Source organism: Amblyomma maculatum, chromosome 1, assembly GCF_055883805.1.
Source record: "Amblyomma maculatum isolate TAMU_Amacu chromosome 1, ASM5588380v1, whole genome shotgun sequence".
In the NCBI taxonomy this organism is placed as follows: domain Eukaryota; kingdom Metazoa; phylum Arthropoda; class Arachnida; order Ixodida; family Ixodidae; genus Amblyomma; species Amblyomma maculatum.
This window is the reverse complement of record NC_139344.1, coordinates 429,622,564-429,644,821: the sequence shown is the minus strand read 5'-3', so window position 1 is coordinate 429,644,821 and position 22,258 is coordinate 429,622,564. Positions and strand designations below refer to the sequence as shown.

The 22,258-nt window shown below is 47.6% G+C and overlaps 1 pseudogene; it reads left to right on the top strand.

The window, feature by feature from the left end:
• Positions 1-18,546: 18,546 nt before the first annotated feature.
• LOC146209354 (uncharacterized) overlaps positions 18,547-22,258 on the top strand; it is an 82,421-nt pseudogene continuing 78,709 nt past the window's right edge.

Below are 22,258 nucleotides of genomic sequence, written 5' to 3'. Positions count from 1 at the left end.
CTTCGGTCTGTGCTTGTGGTTACACCGCCTGCACTGCAACTGTTCCCCGCGGATCTTGCTCTCGTTCGTGCGCCTTGAAATCTCATCGACGCAGCCATCTGCTTTGCGCCACACCTCATTCTGTTGTGCAACTGACTCTGCAATTTTGCACATATCCTCCGCTTTCGATAACGTCAGCCCTTTCTCACGAAGCATCTTCTCCCGTAGCTTAGCATTGTTGGTACCAAAGACAATTTGGTCCCTTACCAGTGAGTCTTGTGATGCTCCAAAGTTGCACTGCGACGCTTGTTTCGTTACATCCCGTAGAAATTTTTCAAACGGTTCTCCTTCCCATTGGGTCCTCGTGCGAAACAGGTATCTTTCATGCACTTCGTTGGTCACTTCTGTGCAGTAGGCATCGAACTTCTGTATTAGGGTCTTGTAATCATCCTTGCTCTCGTCCGGCTCGAACTTGAAATTGTTGAATACGTCGAGCACCTCGTCACCCGCGATGCTCAGCAGGAGTGCGGCTTTCGAGGCCTCACTTTTTGGCTGATCCTTCACCTCCGATGCTTGCAGGAAGAGCTCAAACTTTTGCTTGAAACGTTTCCACGATGCCGAGACGTTCCCTGTTAGACGCAAGGGCTCCGGTGCCTGCAGCCGTTCCATGCTTCGTGCTCCACCGCTGCCGAAGCTAGAGCGTCGTAGCCACTTCTGACACCATGTATCCGAGCCGCGAAGGACGTGACAACAGCAAGATAGCCAGAACAAGAAGAAGCAGGTTTATTAGGAAGTGTTGCTTTTATAGCCGACCAAGTGATAACGGGCCGACCGGACCGCAACGCGCATGTCAGGAACAGGCGCATTGTCATGCACGCGCCTGATACAGTGTGTAGCGCCTGATTGTGTACATTTTCTTGTCCTTCCTCCTTTTGCGCTACACACTAGTCATAGAGCACCGTTACCGACTCGCCCAAGTTTCCATCCTTGTGAATATAACTGCATACTCTAAAAATGTCTCTCGCCAACAAAAGCAGTTGCCATTTACCTTCCGTCATTTCTATCGATGTTTCGTTTCCATACTGCAGAATGCGTACTTACGTAGCATCAGATAGCGCAGTAATACGCACGCTCCTTGTTCTAGCGGTAGCCCCGTTTGCCAACAAAGCAAGTCTTCTCTGTGCACCACCGCTTTCTCTTTGGCATTTTTCTCTGCAGTTTAGTGAGAGGCATTGGGGAAGCAACAATCAGGAATTCGCTTCACCATTAGCGACACCGTGAAAAAAAGAAGGGATACAGGCGAGCACAGAACGCGCGCACAAAACGCGAAAAAGAACCGATGCAATCGTCATCGAGCAGGTAGAAGTGTGGAACGACTCGCATGAACAAACAACTACACCGTAAATAAACCGCTGCACCTTCGTGAAAGCAAAAGACGCGCAGAAGCAGGTTTAACATGCACGCACAACACCAACCAATTGCCGTATTCTGAAGCAAGAAAACCACGTCGTCTGCTCAGGTGCTACTCTCCCGACAAGCAGCGCCCTCAGCCGCTAACGATTGGCTTTCATTGCAAAACGGCGCCATCCTCACCTATAGGGAAGCACGGGCGCTCGTCACACTAGCCAGTATATAAATATCTGGGGGTATGGGTAAACGAAGAATTGCCATACATTAGAAAGCATGAACAATCACTTAAGGCCAAAGGGCAAAGGAATGCCGGGATAATGAAGCATATGGCATTGTGGGGATACAACAGGTATGAGGTTTTGAGGGGTATTTGGAAAGGAATTATATGGCGCGCGGACTTAATTTCAGAAATGCGGTTTTGTGCCTAAAATCAGAGGTACAGTCGACATTAGAAATAAATCAGAGAGCCGTTGGACGATTAGCACTAGGTGCCCACGGCAAAACCACAAATGAGGCGGTACAGGGAGATATGGGCTGGGCATCTTTCGAAGTACGGGAAGCTCAGAGTAAAATATTCTATGAGGAACGCCTGAGGAAATTGGACAGTAACAGATGGGCAGCTAAAGTATTTAAATACCTGTACTTAAAAAGCGTTGACTCACAATGGAGGAAAAGAGCTAGGAAACTAACTAGTAAGTATGCTAGACACAAGGACGGAGAAATAAAGAGCATTAAGCAACAGGTGAAAAGCATTGAAGGTAAAAATTTGATAAATTCGATAGAAAAGAAACAGAGTGTGGAATTATACCGAAAGTAGAAAATGCAGATCAGGAAGGAAGCTTCCTTTGATAACTCAAGAGGCAGTGCCCTACTTTTTGAAGCTAGATCAGGGTGTCTTAGAACACGCAGCTACAAAAAGAAATTTAACAATGAAGATGACGCATGTACTGTATGTGGTAACTCCAGTGAAACAATTGACCATATTATACTCGAGTGTGATGGTATCCATTCGGAAGTTGATGCAGGCGCAGTCGCTGTTCCTGGAGCTCTGGGGTTTAGAGATACCAGTGGCCGGGTGAATAAACCGGCGCTGAAAACTAGCAAAAAACGACTGGGAGATTGGTGGCTTAAAAGCAGAAAAGTGAGAGAATGTTAGTAATGTAGAAACAAAAATTTCATAAATAGAATGATGGTTTATTTAACCACCAATCTAAATCAATGGTTAAGATATAGGAAGAAAAATGAGCATGATAGCTTACCACCCCGTTTCAAAGGGGAAGCTCCTATATTCCATCCATCATCCATCCAGTATATTCTAGGCACTGTAGCGCTAGCAATAGGCCTCTCCCGGCTACGTCGCGAATGACGTTCCGAAGGAGGGGCGAAGGGGGCGACCGCCCCTTGTTGGGCAAAACATTCCGCTGCTCGTGGCATGGTGCGGAGGATTTGGTCTCGTCTGGTGACAACTTGCTGTGCTTTTCGCAATTCCGTCAGGCTCCCACATGGTGTGATGCGATATTCGATCGCAGATGACCAACTACATGTTTCTTCCATTTCATACGCGGTCCAAATGTGTTTTTCAGCTGTGCAAGGAGCCAAGCGACAAACGTCGTGCGCCGGCAGGCCTCGACATTGTTCTCGACCGTAAGCACATTTTAACGCGGTAGCGTTAAGGAGCTCGTGTCGCAGAAAAGCCGGTGTCGTCGGCGTCCAGTGAGCGATAAATCCCGGCATGCACTTCATAAATAAACATGCACTTCATAAATAAAAAGCAAGTTCCAAGATGGGCTGGGTGGGAATCGAACCAGGGTCTCCGGAGTGTGAGACGGAGACGCTACCACTCAGCCAAGAGTTTTTTTTTATTATTATTGCCTGTTTTGAGTTCACATCAATTCAAAAAGGATCCACAATAATGGTAAAACTCGCAACAACCAGACTTCGGCTGTCACGAAAGGTTTAAATTTTTTTGAGGACAGCCAGTTCATCGAGCACACTGATCCAGTCAGGTGGATCAGAAAGCACCCGATACGTTTCTCTAAGGAGCAGCACACTCTCGATAAAGTTCTCGCGTACAGAACGCGTGTTGACATCTGCATGTTGCACTTGCATCCTTGTTTTCCACAGGCTGTGGAGGCCCAAGACCATGACTAAATCCAAAGGAATACCCTCACTCTCGACTGGAAGGAACCGTATGCCATACGGATCTAACGAAAGGTCTTTCTTTAGTGTTCTCTGGAGAACATCCCAGTGAAAGACTGGGTCCCAGCAATCCAGAAAGACGTGCTCGATTGTCTCTGGTTTTTTGCAAAGGAGATAGTCCAGGGAACGAATAAGCCTCTTTCATGTAACCAGGTTTTAACAGGTAACGTGTTGGAATGTAGCTTAAAGAAGAACGTTTTAACTGAAGGCCTAACTGACATCCTGTCCGGGGCCTCCACGGTGTGGTGCACGGTAAATCGGCAACGGTATCGTCACATCCAGAAGATCTTTGTACAGCTTCTTCTTACACACTTTGCTCAAGTATTCCATTGAAAAACGCGCATGCAACATTCTGAAAGACAAGACAACTTCGCTTATGTACCCTTTTAAAGCGCCACTCATATTCTCACCAGAACAGACAACGTATTCTGGAAGCATTTTACACAGTCGTACTTGCATGACCGTCCTCAAGAATTTGTTGTTTTGATCACGAAGGAAAAAAAACGCGAGACAACCTGTCGCAAAAAGAGATGCACAAGGCCCAAGCCCCCCGCCTTAACAGGAAGAAAGAGGTTGGTTCTGCTGCACTTTTCCCATGTTGATGCCCACATGAAAACGGCAAAGACACGATGAATTTTTTGAATGCTAACACGCGTCGCCGAAAGCACATTCATTGCGTACTATATCTTTGCCACAAGGAAAACATTGCACACATAAGCGCGTGAGAACATTGACAACGGCTTGCCCTGCCATGAATCAGCTTTCTCTCTCGCTCTCTCTGCTTGGCCAGCCCAGAAAGGGGTGGGATCTTGGTACGATTCAAGCGGCACGCCTAAATACTGGGTCGGCAATTTTGACCATTGCAAACGAGAAAAGTATTCAGGCGTAACATCCCAGTCTCCATGCCAGAAACCGGCACTTTTTTCCCAATTTACTTCACAGCCTGTCTGTCGGCAGAATTTTTCAACAAGGGCAGTAACTTCTTGAATGCTTTCTCTGCTTGAACAGAATACAGCGATGTCATCTGCATATGCCAGCATTTTGACCTGTGCTGACTGCAGCATAAAACCAGTTATACGTTCATTGTTTATGATAGACCGGCAGAGATGCTCGAGGTAGGCCGCAAACAGTAGGGGTGACAGGGGGCAGCCTTGCCTCACTGACGACAGCACACGAATGCTGTCAGTGAGCTCTCCATTCACAATTATCCGTGTCATGCAGTTCGCATACACCATTCGAACACCTTCCTCAATCACTCGCCCTATGTTTGAGTGTGTCAATACTTCGAACAAGGCATCGTGCGAAACGCGATCGAATGCTTTGGCGAGATCCAGCTGTATCATTGCCACTCGAGATCCAATCGCGTCACAACACTCCGAAACAGTTCGTACCACGTGCACATTAGTTCGGATGCTTCGACCTTTAATGCCGCACGTCTGGTGTGGCCCAACCAGACTCGGTATTACACTTTGAAGCCTTTTCGCCAGCACTTTCATGTATATTTTGTAATCCACGTTGGTGAGGCTTATCGGCCGATAAGAACCCACCAACAGGCGTTTTCCTGGCTCATCATACTTCGGAATCAAAACAATGTGCGAGGTAGAAAACGAAGGTGGGACCTGCTTACGTTCGTATGACTCGTCTAGCACTTTAAGCAAAATCTGGGCTGTGTAATCTTTAAAATGCTTTGTAGAAAGCAGCGCCAAGCCCGTCAGGTCCTGGCGACTTTCCCATTGGAAGCTCGTCTATCGCACTTTCTATTTCTGTCAAACTTATGGGTCGTTCTAGACGCCTTTTAACATCCTCATCGAGCTTTGGCATTTGGCGCAAAAATTCTGCCTGAAAGCCATTTCTGACTTCGCGTTTACGGCCAAGCAATTCATTGTAGTGTTCTATAAAGGTATTTTTGATAGTAGCAGGGTCACTAGTTACAGCACCTCGGTTGCCAATTTGCCGTATTTCCTTTTGATACGCGTGCCGTTTCTCATCTGACAGCGCTCGGTTAGTTGGCGTCTCCCCCGCCCAAAATTTTTCAGACCTTGCTCTTATCACTGCTGCCTTATACTTTTCAGTGTAAATGTTTTCAAGTTGTCGTTTCAAGGCTTTTATTTCTTGTGCATATCTTCCCGGCTGGATGCTATCCATGCTAAGCAAAAACTCAAGCTCCTCGTGCATTTCTTTCTCTTTTCTTTTTTCGTCATATCGAATTGCGCTTGCAGTTTTGATAGCTAAAAGCTTTACTCTCTGCTTTAGCTCCTCCCACTCAACTATATAGCTTTCGGCCTGCGTCGAAAGTAATTTATCGAGTTCTTTCGTTGTATCTCTTACAAAACTGTCGTCCTCTAAAAGCTTCACGTTAAATTTCCACAGGTGCCAGTTAAATCGTGACCTCCGCTGTTTCCTGCCAAACGTTCCAATTACTAAGCAATGGTCACTGAAGCTTACGGGCTTAACGTCATACTCTGTGCACAATGAAGCCAGTTCAACAGAGACATAAATTCGATCTAATCTGGCGTGGCTATCCCTTTGAAAATGCGTGTATTTAGGGTGTGCGTCGTAAGAGAACAAATAGCCAACGTCTTCGAGATTACACTCATTAATTAAAGAGTGCAGCAGCTGAGCACTCTTATCCCTCACTGGCAAATTTTTTGCGCGGTCCTGAGCGAAACAAACACAGTTGAAGTCTCCTATCAATATTACTACCTTGTCGCACCTAAGATGCATTTCGAGACTTTCGAAAAATGTTCTGCGCTCGCTCACCGCGTTCGGAGCATAAACACAGACAACACGATAACTATAATTCGAAAACGAAAAGTCAACAACAAGAAGGCGACCGCATTGGGAAGCCACAACGGAAGCAACGTTGATGCCTAAACTTTTACGAATAAATAAAACGCAGCCACCCGACGCGGCGACGGAATGGCAGACGCATACCCCTAGCAAAAAAATCCGATAAATAACTAATAGGCTATCAGATTATTGATATTGGTTTTATAGGTCTGCCAGAGTATTGGTCTTATGGGTATCCTAGCCGATTGGTTTTACAGGTCTACTGGAGTATTGGTTTTATAGGTCAATTGTTTACTGGTCGTATAGGCTATGGTTTTATCGGTCCTATGGAATCTGATAAACTGATAGGTCTGTAATGCTAGTACACCCATAGCTGTCAATAATCTGATAGACCTACAAAACCAGTAGGCTTCCTATTGGTTTTGTAGGCCCTATGGAATATTGGTCTCATCGAGTAGCTGCGGGTGTTTTACCTCTCCGGACACCTGAAAGGAGAGAGCAGCTATGTTCCATTTTCTAGGGATGAGTTACGCAGCAGGTGCATGTATACACATTTTAATCCACAATGACAGCGGCAACGCATACTGGCGCATAATCCAAACATTGATTGCATCCAGGTAACCCTCGATTCCAAGATTGCAGATTTCGGCCCGATGATGTAGTCTCTCGAATGCTAAGGCACCTGAAAGAAATAAAAAATTGCGTTACAGCTTGAAAAATAAGCGATTTCAAGAACGCGACACCACCATGACTTCAAAAAATCGGTCCACACATATACCGGCAACCGCGATTGCGCGCGTTATTTAGGAGATTAGGAGAGGCGCCGCCATTACTGAACTCCGAGGTAGCTGCTGAACCAACATTCCGCCTTGCGCCTCACCACAGGTTCTGCCACTTAAACACAGTGCGCACGATATTCGAAAACAGATTAACGCTAAAAAGTTTTATCAATACTTTCAAGAAATCGTGCCGACAACTTTAAAACTCGACGCTGCGTTATATCACACCGCGCGATTCAAATTCCTTTGTTGGCGTGCAGGCAACGGCATTCTGCAACGCAAAGCCACATCATACACTGACAAAGTATAAACGTCAGCCCGAAGTTGCAAGTGATGCACACGCACCTGATCAAAAGCTGAACGTGCGCTGGAACGTTGATATCCTCGAGAAGCACCCGACCGAACTGCCGCCCGATCAGCGATCGCGCCATAGAGAAAGAGATTGGTAAAGAGCGGTCACTCGGCGAAAACTGGCCCCAGGAAATGACGCGCGACTTTTTGCGCTGCCGCCGATTGATGGATGGCGGCACGGACGTGCGCATGCGCGGACGCGCGCGCGACGGCACTCGCTGCAGCGGCAGCAGCGGTAGCCCGCCAGAGCAGACGACAAGAAGGTGTCGAAGGGAGCGGTAGTGTGCCCGTGCCTCGCCGCGCTTGTGCGTCACAGACCTCTCGTGGGCTGCTGCGCGGAACGACAGCGGTTGGAAACGACGGCAAGGTGAGCCACGTTTTTTGCTTAACTACGCTGCATTTCAAGCAGTTTACGCTGACCGTGCCGGCCGGTGCCAATAAGTTTCGCAGCTCGTGAACAGGCGCGCCGGCTGTTCAGGCGCAGTTCGTTACGCCGTAACTCTGGCGGTTCCCAACCACGGCGAGGTGTAATATGTTGTGTTCCCGGGAAGCAGCTTCATTTCGAACAGTTTAGCTCGTCACGCTTGACAAAGTGGCATGTGAAGGCACCAAGGGATGCCGTTGCGCCAAAATGGCGTGTTCGCCGGCCGGTGCGGCCATGCTGACGCAGTTTGCCGAACGGCTATAGTTTTGCTAAGTGTCGCATTTAGCAGAGCAACGGTAAAGTGAGAAACGTTTCATTCTTGACTTTCTTGTTAAATTACGCAGTATTTCAGGCAGTTTAGCTCAGTACGGCGGTCTGCGCTTCACGAAGTCGCACGTGAAGGGCAGCCAACAGGCATGACAAGGCGCTCGCCAATATGGCTCGCCGGCCGCGATGACATGTGGCATGGCGTGAGGTTTTGCGTGGTGTCGCGTTTAACAGGGCAACCGCAAGGTGAAAAATGTTTCATTCTTGTAAAACTGCGGGGCAGTTTAGCTCAGCGCGGTGGTCTGCGCTTCACAAAGTCGCGTATGAAAGGCAAGCCAAAATGGCGTGCTCGCCGGCCGCGGTTTTGCGTGGTGGCGCGTTACATTTAACGGGACAACGTTAAAGTGAAAAATGTTTTATTATGCGGCAAGCTTCACTGCTTCAGCTGTTCAGTGCTCTTGAGGAATATTGTTAGATTAGTGGCTGTTATTTCACGCTCTGTAGAAATGCATTTTCAGATAGGTTAGGTTAGCCTGCATTTCCTGACCTCTACGTTGCAAGAGTAGCTTTTCTGTTCTGGACCATAACTGCTGCTGACCAAGTTTTCAGTACCCACCCACATGCACAGATGTGTGCGCGGTGCAGTGGCCTTGCATTTCATTGCAACCTTCTGCATCATGTTCATTCCTTTTCCAACAGCACTGCATGGACCCACGGACTGCAGCCGAAGCACGGCAGATGCGACGAGTGAATGGTGTGGCCTTCCCTCAAGCGTGAGTACTCCTCTCTGCCCTGGACAATACAAGTTACCCTTGCTAAGGTAGCCACTACTGGGACTGTGTAGTTTATGTATAATGCCTGTTTTGTTACAAATCATTTGCAATAATTCGGAAATCAGTTATGCTATTTTTTGTCTCTACCTAAGTGCTGTTTCTCACCTTGTGTATTTTTATTTTTCCGTATTGTGCACATCGCCTAATGTGTGTCAAGTATTGTCAATGCCTCCGTCTACATCTGTTGCATCTCTTGTGTTTTATATGCAGCAAAATAAATTTATTTCACAAAGCACTTGGCGTCTTTTCTGCAACACTGTTTTGCAAAGGCTGTGGCGCAGCTGCGTTGATGGCCAGTTTAGAGAGCTGGGAATCTATTTTTCCTGTTGTTATGCATGCTGAAAATAAATAGAAACACTAGCAGATTATTTAAAACCAAAATAATGCGCCAAAAGGGCAGGGAAGGGCGCAGCGCATGGCTAGCATTCAAATCGCGCGCCTTTCAGCAAGACCGGAAGTAGTTGCCGCCGGCCGCTTGGTGCACTACAGTCAAATGGGCCGCTGGGCCCTATGGGAGTGTCCGCTCTTTACCAATCTCTTTCTCTATGATCGCGCCAATGCCTCTACGGAGCTGCGCATGCGCGCCCAGAGGAGAGGTGGAAAGGAGGATGAGAGAAGCCAGCACGGGAACGCTTGCGCGCGAGTGGGAGTGAGAGAAAGAGATTGGTAAAGAGCGGTCACTCGGCGAAAACTGGCCCCAGGAAATGACGCGCGACTTTTTGCGCTCCCGCCGATTGATGGATGGCGGCACCAACGTGCGCATGCGCGAACGTGCGCGCGACGGCACTCGCTGCAGCGGTAGCCCGCCGGAGCAGACGACAAGAAGTTGTCAAAGGGAGCGGTTGTGTGCTCGTGCCTCGCCGTGCTTGTGCGGCACAGACCTTCGTCTTTTTTCGCAAAGCACGTTTTCGCACTGTGTTCCCCGTTCTGGCTCTCCTTCGCCCTTTTACGCCCAAGCAGCTAACTGCTTGGAGCGACTCAGAGGCCTCCAGGCCGACATAGATATTCTGGCAGTACCGTTAAAAGATCTAGCCAATCTTTTGACGCCGAAGCTCCCCCCTAGGTATATTCAAACAGATCTGTCCAATATGCGTCCAAGCTGGAATTTGATACTGGCAGACTTTTTGGATGCAAGCAGAGCAACGTTCATGTATCGCTTTGCACACGGACGGCTTCCCATCCGCAGCAAAGCATTCACACGAGCGAGCTTGCATCCAGTCTGCCCGTTCTGTGGTGGTCGTGAAGACCTTGTGCATATCTTTACACAATGTCTTCTCCCAGCAGCCCTCCTTCGACGAGTGGCTACCTTGTTTAACATTCCAGGAGTGCCATATCAAACTGTCCGGTACCTCAACCCGTTACCCAGGCATGCTGTGAAACAGTTTGTGCTCTTGCTCGTTGAGTGCATGTACCAAGTCTGGTCTGCCAGGTGCGCCGCTGCTTTTTCGCGCAGTGTCCCAGGCCTTCATGAGGTACTCGCACGAGTCCGCAGGGAGGTCTGGTTTCACCTAAGCCGTGAGCAGCGTCACCTCAGCGAGCAAGACTTCATAGACATGTGGAGCAGGCCACCGATTATTTGCGAGGTTTCTGGGCGTACCATAACAGTATCGATATGAAGCCCTTTAAAATTAGTGTTGTCCTTCAGGACATCCGAGGTCCAAAGAAGGTCCGGTCTCCCTGTGTTTGGCCTGCTAGCACAGCGGGGACCTTAAACGCAGTTGGCATAGTGTTCGGTGACTGCTGTGTGCGCGTCACCACACGACTGCCCCCTTGCCAGGGTATGGCCGTCATCCCAAAACAAATACCTCCGCCTCCCGGACATCCGGGAGGGGGGGGAAGTGCCGGGGATGATGTATGAATGATGACGGGTAGATAGGTTATGTGAGACCTTGAGGTGCGGCGCCTTCTGGTGCCAAACCTCCTCCCATCTGACAACGGCACCTCTCGTGGACTGCTGCGCAGAACGACAGCGGTTGGAAACGACGGCAAGGTGAGCAACGTTTTTTGCTTAACTACGCTGCATTTCAAGCAGTTTAAGCTGACCATGCCGGCCGGTGCCAATAAGTTTCGCAGCTCGTGAACAGGCGCGCCGGCTGTTCAGGCGCAGTTCATTACGCCGTAACTCTGGCGGTTCCCAACCACGGCAAGGTGTAATACGTTGTGTTTCCGGGAAGCAGCTTCATTTCGAACAGTTTAGCTCGTCACGCTTGACAAAGTGGCATGTGAAGGCACCAAGCCACGCCGTTGCGCCAAAATGGCGTGTTCGCCAGCCGGTGCGGCCATGCTGACGCAGTTTGCCGAACGGCTATAGTTTTGCTAAGTGTCGCGTTTAGCAGAGCAACAGTAAAGTGAGAAACGTTTCATTCTTTACTTTCTTGTTAAACTACGCAGTATTTCAGGTAGTGTAGCCGTGTAGCTCAGTGCGACGGTCTGCGCTTCACAAAGACGCACGTGAAGGGCAGCCAACAGGCATGACAAGGCGCTCGCCAATATGGCTCGCCGGCCGCGATGACATGTGACATGGCGTGAGGTTTTGGGAACGGCTAGTTTTGCGTGGTGTCGCGTTTAACAGGGCAACCGCAAGGTGAAAAATGCTTCATTCTTGTAAAACTGCGAGGCATTTCGGGCAGTTTAGCTCAGCGCGGTGGTCTGCGCTTCACATAGTCGCGTATGAAAGGCAAACCAACATGACGTGCTCGCCGGCCGCGGTTTTGCGTGGTGTCGCGTTACATTTAACGGGACAACGTTAAAGTGAAAAATGTTTTATTATGCGGCAAGCTTCATTGCTTCAGCTGTTCAGTGCTCTTGAGGAATATTGTTAGATTAGTGGCTGTTATTTCACGCTCTGTGGAAATGCATTTTGATAGGTTAGGTTAGCCTGCATTTCCTGACCTCTACCTTGCAAGAGTAGCTTTTGTATCAATTTTACGAATGACAGCTTTTCTGTTCTGGACCATAACTGCTGCTCACTAAGTTTTCAGTACCCACCCACATGCACAGATGTGTGCGCGGTGCAGTGGCCTTACATTTCATTGCAACCTTCTGCATCATGTTCATTCCTTTTCCAACAGCACTGCATGGACCCACGGACTGCAGCCGAAGCACGGCAGATGCGACGAGTGAATGGTGTGGCCTTCCCTCAAGCGTCAGTACTCCTCTCTGCCCTGGACAATACAAGTTACCCTTGCTAAGGTAGCCACTACTGGGACTGTGTCGTTTATGTAAAATGCCTGTTTTGTTACATATCATTTGCAATAATTCGGAAATCAGTTATGCTATTTTTGTCTCTACCTAAGTGCTGTTTTTCACCTTGTGTATTTTTATTTTTCTGTATTGTGCACATCGCCTAATATGTGTCAAGTATTGTCAATGCATCCGTCTACATCTGTTGCATTTCGTGTTTTATATGAAGCAAAATAAATTCATTTCACAAAGCACTTGGCGTCTTTTCTGCAATACGGTTTTGCAAAGGCTGTGGCGCAGCTGCGTTTATGGGCAGTTTAGAGAACTGGGAATCTATTTTTCCTGTTGTTATGCATGCTGAAAATAAATAGAAACACTGGCAGATTATTTAAAACCAAAATAATGCGCCAAAAGGGCAGGGAAGGGCGCAGCGCAAGGCTAGCATTCAAATCGCGCGCCTTTCAGCAAGACCGGAAGTAGTTGCCGCCGGCCGCTTGGTGCACTACAGTCAAATGGGCCGCTGGGCCCTATAGGAGTGTCCGCTCTTTACCAATCTCTTTCTCTATGAGGAAACCTACCTCTCCGCTGCGAAGCGCCGCCGGCATTGCGCTACCGCGTCGGCAGCTCGAGCCGTACTCGTCGCGTGCTCGATGTCGACTCCTCTCGCTTCGGCGGCGGTGCAGCGTTGCAGTTGCTTGGACGCGCGCCTCTCAATCCATTTCACCGTCCTGCTCTGCACATGTAGGTGATTGTGACTGAGCTGGGCCCCGACAGAACCGTGCTATATCCGCGTGCTTTCCCATCTCCATTCAGTGATCCAGTAGCAACAGCGTCGCGCGTCTTGCGGCTCCAACCGTACGTAGTTTGTTGAGACCACGCGCAGCGTTCTCAATTGTTATTGCGGCTAATATTGTACGTTACGGCAACACTCAATAAACGGGATGAATGCGTGAGTTTTGGGGATGTGTCCGAGATGGAAAAGGAAACAATGACAAAGACCTAAAATCTCCTGATCCTGCATGCAAGACCCATAAACAAAGGCATACTGATGTATCAGACACATGAACCAATATGTAGTAGTCTAAAAGACAAGCATGTATCAGCCTATAAGATGTATGGGCTTCTGCACTGGTCTGATACTTTTCTTATACAACCCACCGATAAACCTATGAAACCAATACTATTGCCTATAGGACAAATATGTACCAGTCTATAAGATTTATGAGTTTCTGAATAAGTCTCATAGAAATGCAGATAAAACACATAGAATACCTACAGAACCAATACCGATTCTTATAAAACCAATAACGCACCCTATTGGTCTTTTTTGCCAGGGACGTCATACAAAGAAGAAAAGGACGACGCCATACGATCAGTTAGCTCTTCGCTTTCAATCTTAGTTTCTTGGATAGCGATTAGGTCAAGGTCATTTTCAAGAATTAGGCGTGCAGCTTTCTTTGTCGTCTTCTTGCTCCCAAACCCCGGACATTTAAAGATGCTAGACGAAGTGTTACATCGAGATTAACCGCCATGTTTAGTAACAAAAGCCCCGCTAATAAGAGTTCGTGGCGGGTAACAAAACACTGAACTCACAGTGCATAAAGCCTCCATGCAGCGTTCCCCAATCCAGTCTTTCGCAGGCGCCGTACAGATCACAGCCAGCACCGTCTTTACTGAGTCCACCTGGCCACACAGGCCAAATGATTATGGAGGCGGTTTCACCGCCTGCCTTGGCTCGGACGGGACGTTCGGGTTCGGCCGCGATTTGACGGCCGGCCGTCTCCTCCCGGTTGTTTTTGGTGGCGGCTCCCCGCTGCCACTGCCGTCCAGTTGCTCACTCTCGGTATCTTTCTGGTCACGCGGCCGCTTTCCGGGAAGTATACCGGCACCGACGCCAGCTGCTCCCTGAGTAACGTCCATTGCGGGTGCTTCGGCGCCCTCGATGTTCGATTCGTCGTCGTTCGTCGCGTTATCCAACGCAGATTCCTCTTGGTCGGTAACTATTGGTTTGCTCGGTGGGCTAGCGTGAACACTAGGCTTCTGCGGCACAAGGACTTGAAGATTAGGCTGCAATACTTCCTTGACCGCTGGTCCTTTTCCTGCTTTCGAAGTCTCCTCAGCGTCCGCCTCATCCATGTACAGCTCGAACGCTTCATCGCTTTTGCCGGGACCGGTGACGCTTGCGTATGTGCGAGTGCACTGACTCTCTTCATGTCCGAACGGACGGCAAGAGCTGCATCGCGGAATGCGGCACTCACGCCGTATGTGACCTGCACCTTGGCAGCGCAGGCAAAGCGGGGCCCTGCCAGGCACTACCACTAGAGCCAATTCGCCACTGACGCTCACCTGATGCGGAAGGTCGTCGAGCTTGACACCTGGATTCAACTTGAGTGTCACAAGTCTTGTTGTTGAATCCTTATCCGACACGCCCTGTGCTCTCCACTTCTCCTTTGCAACATCTGTCACCTTCCCGAAAGCAGCAAAGGCGAGCCGCATGTCTTCGTCTGGTACACTGTGCAGCAACCAGTGTACCTTCACTCGGACGTCTCGGTTAGCAGGATCGATGACGAGACACCGAGCACCTTTAACCTGCAGGTCTGCAAAACGAAGTATCCTCTTCATCGAGTCAGCGTCCTTGAAGGTCACGGCCCAGACGTGGTTCATGCGGTACGCCCCCAGGGCGATAACATCCGGCATGAGCGAAAGCGGAGCAAGCGCATCACGAAAGTCTTCCACCCGGTATGGGCGGGCCCTGATGTCACCGTGCAAAAAAACAGTATTTTCAACAAATCGCCCTGTAGGCAAACTTGGCAGTACAACCTGATAATCACTGTCCGAAACAAAAAGTCTGTTTCCGCGGCCAGACATGACCGCTGTACCCGCTCCAACGGAGCCCAACATAACACGTCCGTTCGCTACGGCGGCCGGAAGTGGAGTCCCACTCAGCCACGAGTTGGATGCTTGAAAGCGGTACAAAAGCGCTTCTAGTGAATGCGGTGTTGCCTTAGAAACATGCCGTAGAACGTTATACTGCAGTGTATATCGGTAATTATGAGCATGTTACTTACAGAAGTCGCAGTCACACGAGTAGCGAAGTACGTTTCCGCTACATTTCTTCTGCGCTCTGCGCACATGCAGAGCCATCTTGCGGCAAACACAGAAGAACCCCTCCTCGCAATGTGCGGCGCTGCCCCGACACGTGGCGCGCCACTCGCCCCTGACGTTTCGCAGTGCACCCTCACAGGTTGTAGAATCAAGCGTCTTTCCTTTCTTCAGATCACTATCTTCGCTCACCCGCTTCTCCCCTTCGGGCCGCGCGGGTACCGGTGCGAGGATGCCCCAATACCCTTGCGTTTAGTAAGTTTTCTCGACGAGGTGCAATAACGCTATCGCGTTCCACTCTTGAAGGCGAAGCTTAAGCGTCCTCCAAATTTTTCTGGTATACAAGTACGTTCGCGTAATTCTGGGAAAAAGAACAAGCACTTACTAGTTTGCTTTATTGCCCTTCCGAACGAATCATGCCGAATGCTGGCCAATCGCACTCTAAAAGGCCCGGGTGGCATGCGATCAATTGCAGCGCTTTTAGACTCTTGCTCGGCATTGAATTTATTCCAGTTCAGTATGCCCTGTTGAAGGAGCTAACCCTCTCACCAAACGGCTCCCAAGGTCATGCCAGCGGCATGATCGCATAAGTACAACAGCATCCCTTGACGGAATCGTTATATAGCTCGTTCAAAAGCTATCATGTCCCAAGCGAAAAGTGTTTTACTGAAATCATTCAAGCGCTCTTATGAATATTTGTGCGCCTTGAATGAATAGTATATTGCGGTACAAATCGCGCTTTGTTACTTTCCATACCCCGGGACTCATTCGCGTGTTATTGCTAGCTTCCTTCATTATTAATATAAACAGCGCGAACACGAAGACAAGGGAAAAGAAACAAGAAAGCCACAGTACAGCGCATGTACTGTGGCTTTCTTGTTTCTTGTCTCTTGTCTTCGTGTTCGCGCTGTATATATTAATAATGAACAAGTACCAACTCGCCCAACAAAGTATCTTGGCTAGCTTCCTTGTAGCACAGTTTTGGTGACAGTACTGCACAACTAGGCAGAAATAATTTTTTTTCTTTGTCTGGCCGAGCATAACAAAAACTAAAAATGTCTGTACTTGGGATGGAAATCATCCAGCCAAGCACGAAGCTCGCGCGTGCGCTGCTGTTTTCGCTCTTAACTGCCTACGCTTCATGGGGCTCACAGTCGATTTTGTGAAGATTAGAAGAAATTGAAAATGATGCTTGTGATATGCCTGGAGTGACCCGTTTTCCAACATGCTTACGTCCTATGAGTTTCAAGCGTTTGGTAGGACTTCAGGTCGTCCGCAAGCGGCTGTGCCAGCTCATTGAACAAAAAGAATTGCATGCATGCTTGCCGAGACTGTCATCTTTTTCAAGGCGAAAATTGCTAATAGGTGCGTGCACTAAGGAGTTCCGTGTATTATACCGGATGCGAATATCACTATCACAAGATTTGAAGCGAAAACTGCACAGCAGCGGGCAGCTTTCTGCCGCTCCTTGCAGCAGGGAGCGCTTTTGCCCACCAAGTCGGGTGGTCACGTGCCTCCCTAACGTCACATTGTTTGTAGCTTTCGCCAAATAAAAAAAAAATTAAATTGTCACTTCGCTACAAGACATTGCACATTAGTGCTAAGCGTTATATGTACGATATCCAATCGCAGACCGTTCAAGAGATGCCATAGCGGTCACCTCCCCCAAAAGCAATCAATACCCGTCCCCGTACTTTATCAAATAATCATCTTTCGTTCTCTGTAACCTTCACTAATATTCGCAGTTTTATGCCGAAACGAGAACGCGTGAGCAGTACGCTCCTGTTAACTGAAACCTGGCTTACTAATGATATCACTGATGCTGAAGTTATTGCCGATTTCCAAATTTTTCTGTTTATCGAAAGGACCGCACAGAATCTCGAGGGGGTGGTGTACTGATCGCTGCTGGACCGGAATCATCTTGTTCACCCATCCGCCTACCATCTAACTTAGAGATACTGTGGCTTTTGTGCCGTGCTTCACCGCATTCAGTCATAATCGGCGTGTGTTATAGGCCTCCGCATGCAAGCCCAAACTTTTCCCGCGAACTCAACAATATGCTCAACCAGCTCATGACCTCTTATCCGAATGCGCATATTCTTCTATTTGGTGATTTTAATCATCCAAGAATAAACTGGCTCAACCGCTCTCATTCACAGCCAATCAGTGCAGAATCAAGAGATTTTCTAAATGTTTGCTTGAACTTTAATCTTTACCAACTAGTAACCAGCCCAACACGCATCGCAGGCGGTTCGAGCAACATTTTAGATTTAATACTAAGCTCTCATCCTGACAGTTTGTCGTCCATTACATACTTAGAGCCCATTAGCGACCATAAAGTCATTCAAGCAGATTTTTCCTTCCGCACCGAGCGCCATGAAATACAAAAGAAAACAATCACCCTCTATGACAAGGGTAACTACAATGCCATTAATCATGAACTGAGCATTTTTTCCCACTCTTCGAAGCCGGTTATAACCAGAGATCTGTTAACGAGAACTGGCTAATATTTAAAGATAAAATCCACGAACTAACACAAAAATTTATCCCTAGAATAACTTTTCGTGAAAATCGCTCTAAACCCTGGTTTTCTAAGACACTAAAAAGACTCGAGAATAAAAAGAAGCGGCTTTTTCGCGCTGCCAAATTGAAAAGCAGTTCCGAAGCGTGGGAAAAATATTTTTCAGCCGGAAAAGAATACTTGACTTCTGTCACCAATGCTAAACACGCATTTTTTAACAGCGACCTACCGCGCATGCTATGCGATAACCCCCAAAAATTTTGGCACTTTATCAATCCCGGACCATCACACTCAATAACCCTTACTCATGCATCCGATATTCAAGCCTCCGACACAGAATGCGCTAACATCTTCAATACGGCGTTCTCGTCAGTTTTCACTCAGGAGCGCCACCCGCCTCCAAGGATACTTCCTATTAATGCCACCTCACCGATGGGCGCAATAACTTTTTCTTCAACTGGCATCTCGTCTTTGAGAAAATTACTTTCCTCGTCAGCCGGCCTCGACGAGATAAACGCTAAACTACTAAAAAACACGAAGTGCATTAGTGCAATGTATCTAGAATTATTGTTTTCGCAATCACTCTCTACAGGTCTCATTCCGGAAAACTGGAAACTTGGGAAGGTCGTTCCACTCTACAAATCAGGTGACAAAAATTCCCCCCTAAACTACCGTCCAATTTCTCTAACTAGCGTCCCCTGCAAGACCATGGAGCATGTCATGGTAATGGACTTCTTAGACTCTAACAATTTCTTCTATTCATCCCAACACCGTTTCCGCAAGGGATATTCATGCGAAACACAACTAGACATGTTCCTTAACGACTTACATGCTGACCTGGATGCTAACCTTCAAGTAGACGCCATCTTTCTGGATTACGCTAAAGCATTTGATAAAGTTCCACATCAGCGATTAATACAAAAACTTTCTATTCTAAACTTACATCCTAATGTGCTAAACTGGATCAAGGCCTTCTTAACAAATCATTTTCAGTCAGTCATTGTGACCAACCACTCTTCCAACCCTCTCCCTGTAACATTCGGCGTCCCACAAGGCTCCGTTCTTGCGCCCCTACTGTTTTTAATATATATTAACGATCTCCCACAGCATGTATCCTGCCAAATTCGAATGTTCGCTGACGACTGCGTAATTTACCACCAAATAACAAACACAACTGATCAAGAAGCCCTCCAGCAGGACCTTAACCAAATTGAACAGTGGTGCAAAAATTGGCTTATGACCCTGAACCCTAGCAAATGCTAGCTTCTTTCCATTACCCGTCGCAAAAAGAGCCATGCCTTCCATTACAAAATCGCTAACGAGTCCATAGAATCTGTATCATATTTCAAGTACTTAGGCATCACATTATCTAATGACCTAACATGGAATGCACATGTTGCTAACGTGACATCATCTGCCAACAAGACTCTGGGATTTCTTAAACGTCACCTTCGCCTCACCTCGCATCACGTGAAATTGCTCGCCTACAAGTCACTCATTAGACCTAAACTTCAATATAATGCATCCGCCATATGGGACCCGCATCATATTAACCTCATAAACGATCTAGAAGCCGTTCAAAACCGCGCTACAAGGTTCATTCATTCTTCTTACTCGTACGACGTCACTGTTTCAGCCCTAACAGCTAAATCAGCACTATCGCCTCTTTCCGTTCGTCGTCGCATAGCCACGCTATCACTGTACCACAAATTCTTTCACTTAATCGTGCCCCCTACATCACGCCAGCATCTTACATTTCCCACCGCACTGGCCACACGCTTCAAGTGTTTCGCCCACGTGCCCGAACTGTTACTTTTTCAGCCTCCTTCTTCCCACGTGCAGCTAAAGATTGGAACGGCCTTCCCCAGCATATCGTCAACATCACCTGCCCTTTATCGTTTGCTAGCAATCTAAACAACATTTTTTGTATATGATCACATATATTGCATTGTCTTGTACCTTTTCTGCTCATCCCACCCCTTATGTAATACCCCGCGAGGGGTCTTTAAGGTAATAAAATGAAATGAAACGGGGGAGAGGTCTATAGCTATTGACGACGAAAAAGACTTGCGTGCTCGCAAACGGCGATGCTGGCAGAAAGACTGGGTATACCGAAAGAATCTCGGTGTTCAGAACCAGCTGTACAAAGAGATGCTGTTCTTAGACCCAGGCGAGTACCGGCGACTTCATGTCACCCCGGAGCAGTTTATGCAGCTATTGTCGAGCGTCGGACCCAGGATTGCGCGATAGGAGACTGATGCGCTCGCCGATTTTGCCGACGACACGACTGCAAGTCGCTCTTCGCTACCTTGCGCCTGGTTAGTAACGTTTAATTATTCCAAGGCTGTGCCCCTAGGTCTAGAACGCTTCACATCCTCTGGCACACACGCAAAAACACATGCAGAAAGCTTAACACCAATAATATTTGTAACGCTAAAAGCAAACTTGTCATCTCCATGCGCTTATACTAGTTACACCTGCAGCTAGCTGCAAAGTACACTGAGAATGTAGTTCAGCAGAATGGTAAGTTGGCATAGTTGAAGGCTGTTCATGATGAATAAGTGGGCATGAACGGAACGTAAGCACAAAAGGAGGCAACAATCTTCTAGACTCTGCAAAAGTCCTCGGAGTGGTCTTTTCGAGGTATCTGACTTGGAAAGACACCATTGAATATCTTATTTTAGCACATACCCGCACACAATCATTGCTAACAGGAAATTAAAAAAAACGTGACAACAACCCAGTGACAACTAGGAGCAGTTTTTTTTTTCTAGCTGAGTGTTAATATAGCTTTAGATTGAGGTTCCACATTTTCTAACAAATGCCTTTTCATTTTCTAGGAGAGAGCCACTACTCACTGAGCCGACAGTTCCGGTTGGGATATTTGACGGTTAACAAGATTGTCCCAGAAACCTGTGACGCAATTCATCAAGAGATAAAGGGAGACTACCTGATGACCCCCAAAACAGAAGAAGCCTGGCAAGAGGTGATGAAAGGGTTCAGGGAGAAGTGGCAATTTCAAAACTGCCTAGGTGCCATGGATGGAAAGCATGTGATTCAGAAGCCACCACGATCGTGGTCCATATATTTCAACTATAAAAAAATTGTTCAGTATATTCCTGTTTGCTGTGGTGGATGCAGCTTACAAATTTATCTATCTTGACGTGGGAGCTCCAGGGTCACAAGGTGATGCTGGATCTTGACAGGCAACACCACTCCAACTAGCTATGAAGGATGAGAGGGCCAATTTGCAGGAATTGGTTAAAGTGGCAGCTACACCGAATATATGTCTGCCACCTGTCTTCATGGGTGATGATGCCTTTCCTATAGGCAAGAACCTCATGAAGCCATATGGAGGCATCATCCTGTCAGCTGACCAGAGTCTTCAATTACAAGTAAGCTCCGAGGTACACGTTATGAAGTTTTGAGATTGCCAGTGTATTCCAAGCTGAAGACTAAAATAGCTAAAATACAAACCTTGGCATTTTCGCAGTGCCGCAAATTGTCAAAATATCAAGTCGTGCTCTCATAGCATGTAGGAAAGTCTCGACTATCAGGTTTCCCGCTTCTAGGCAGTAGGCTTCCCTGGTCCAGTCATATCTGCCGTCGCCTAAATCCTCCTGCAGAAACAAAAAAGCGCCCAAAAAAGACCTGACTACTCGGCTTCAAAGCCGGTTGTGGTCCCCTATGTGCACCAGGTGTCTCATAACCTGAAGAAAGTGGCTGGTAGACACCATGTACTTTTGGTGTTCTCAGCCCCCAACAAGCTATCCAATTTTTATTGTAACGAGCCGTTAACAAAATCCTGCTTGAAGTTTAAATGACTCCTCTGGTATACTCCCGGAAAACTTTTTGTGGCTGTGCAGAGTGAGAGTTTGAGGGCACAGTTTGGCTGGGTGGATGACAATGAAACCCATTCATGCTTCTATTGCTTTTCAGGGCTTCTCTGTTTCAAGGATAGCAGAGTCCTATTCATGTTGGAGATCTACACAGCTGACATATGTTTATTTCCATCTCGTAGGGACAATACTTTAAGTGCCCTTTTAGGATATTGACAGCACCCCAAGTGCTGATTTCATTTTGTCTGAGGCTGTGTTAGCATGCTGAAACCCAATTTTGTTATTATTGGATCCAGCATGTGTGTTGGCATGATGCATAACATTGTGCTCATTGCCTCACTTCAATTGCCCCTTTAGACATTTGAAGTAACTGATGAAAATTAATCACCAGTGTTGTGTGCCACATATTCTTGTGTTTGCAAAACAGTGATAAGTATTTTCTGATCAGCACAGGTGAAATAAGTGGCTGCTCTAAACACCAAGACTCATAATGTGCATGATACATTGAAGAACTGAAATTGATTTATTTCCCCTGGGTTCTCACCTTGCAGCCTGAATAGAATTTTTTTAAGTGTTGTGCT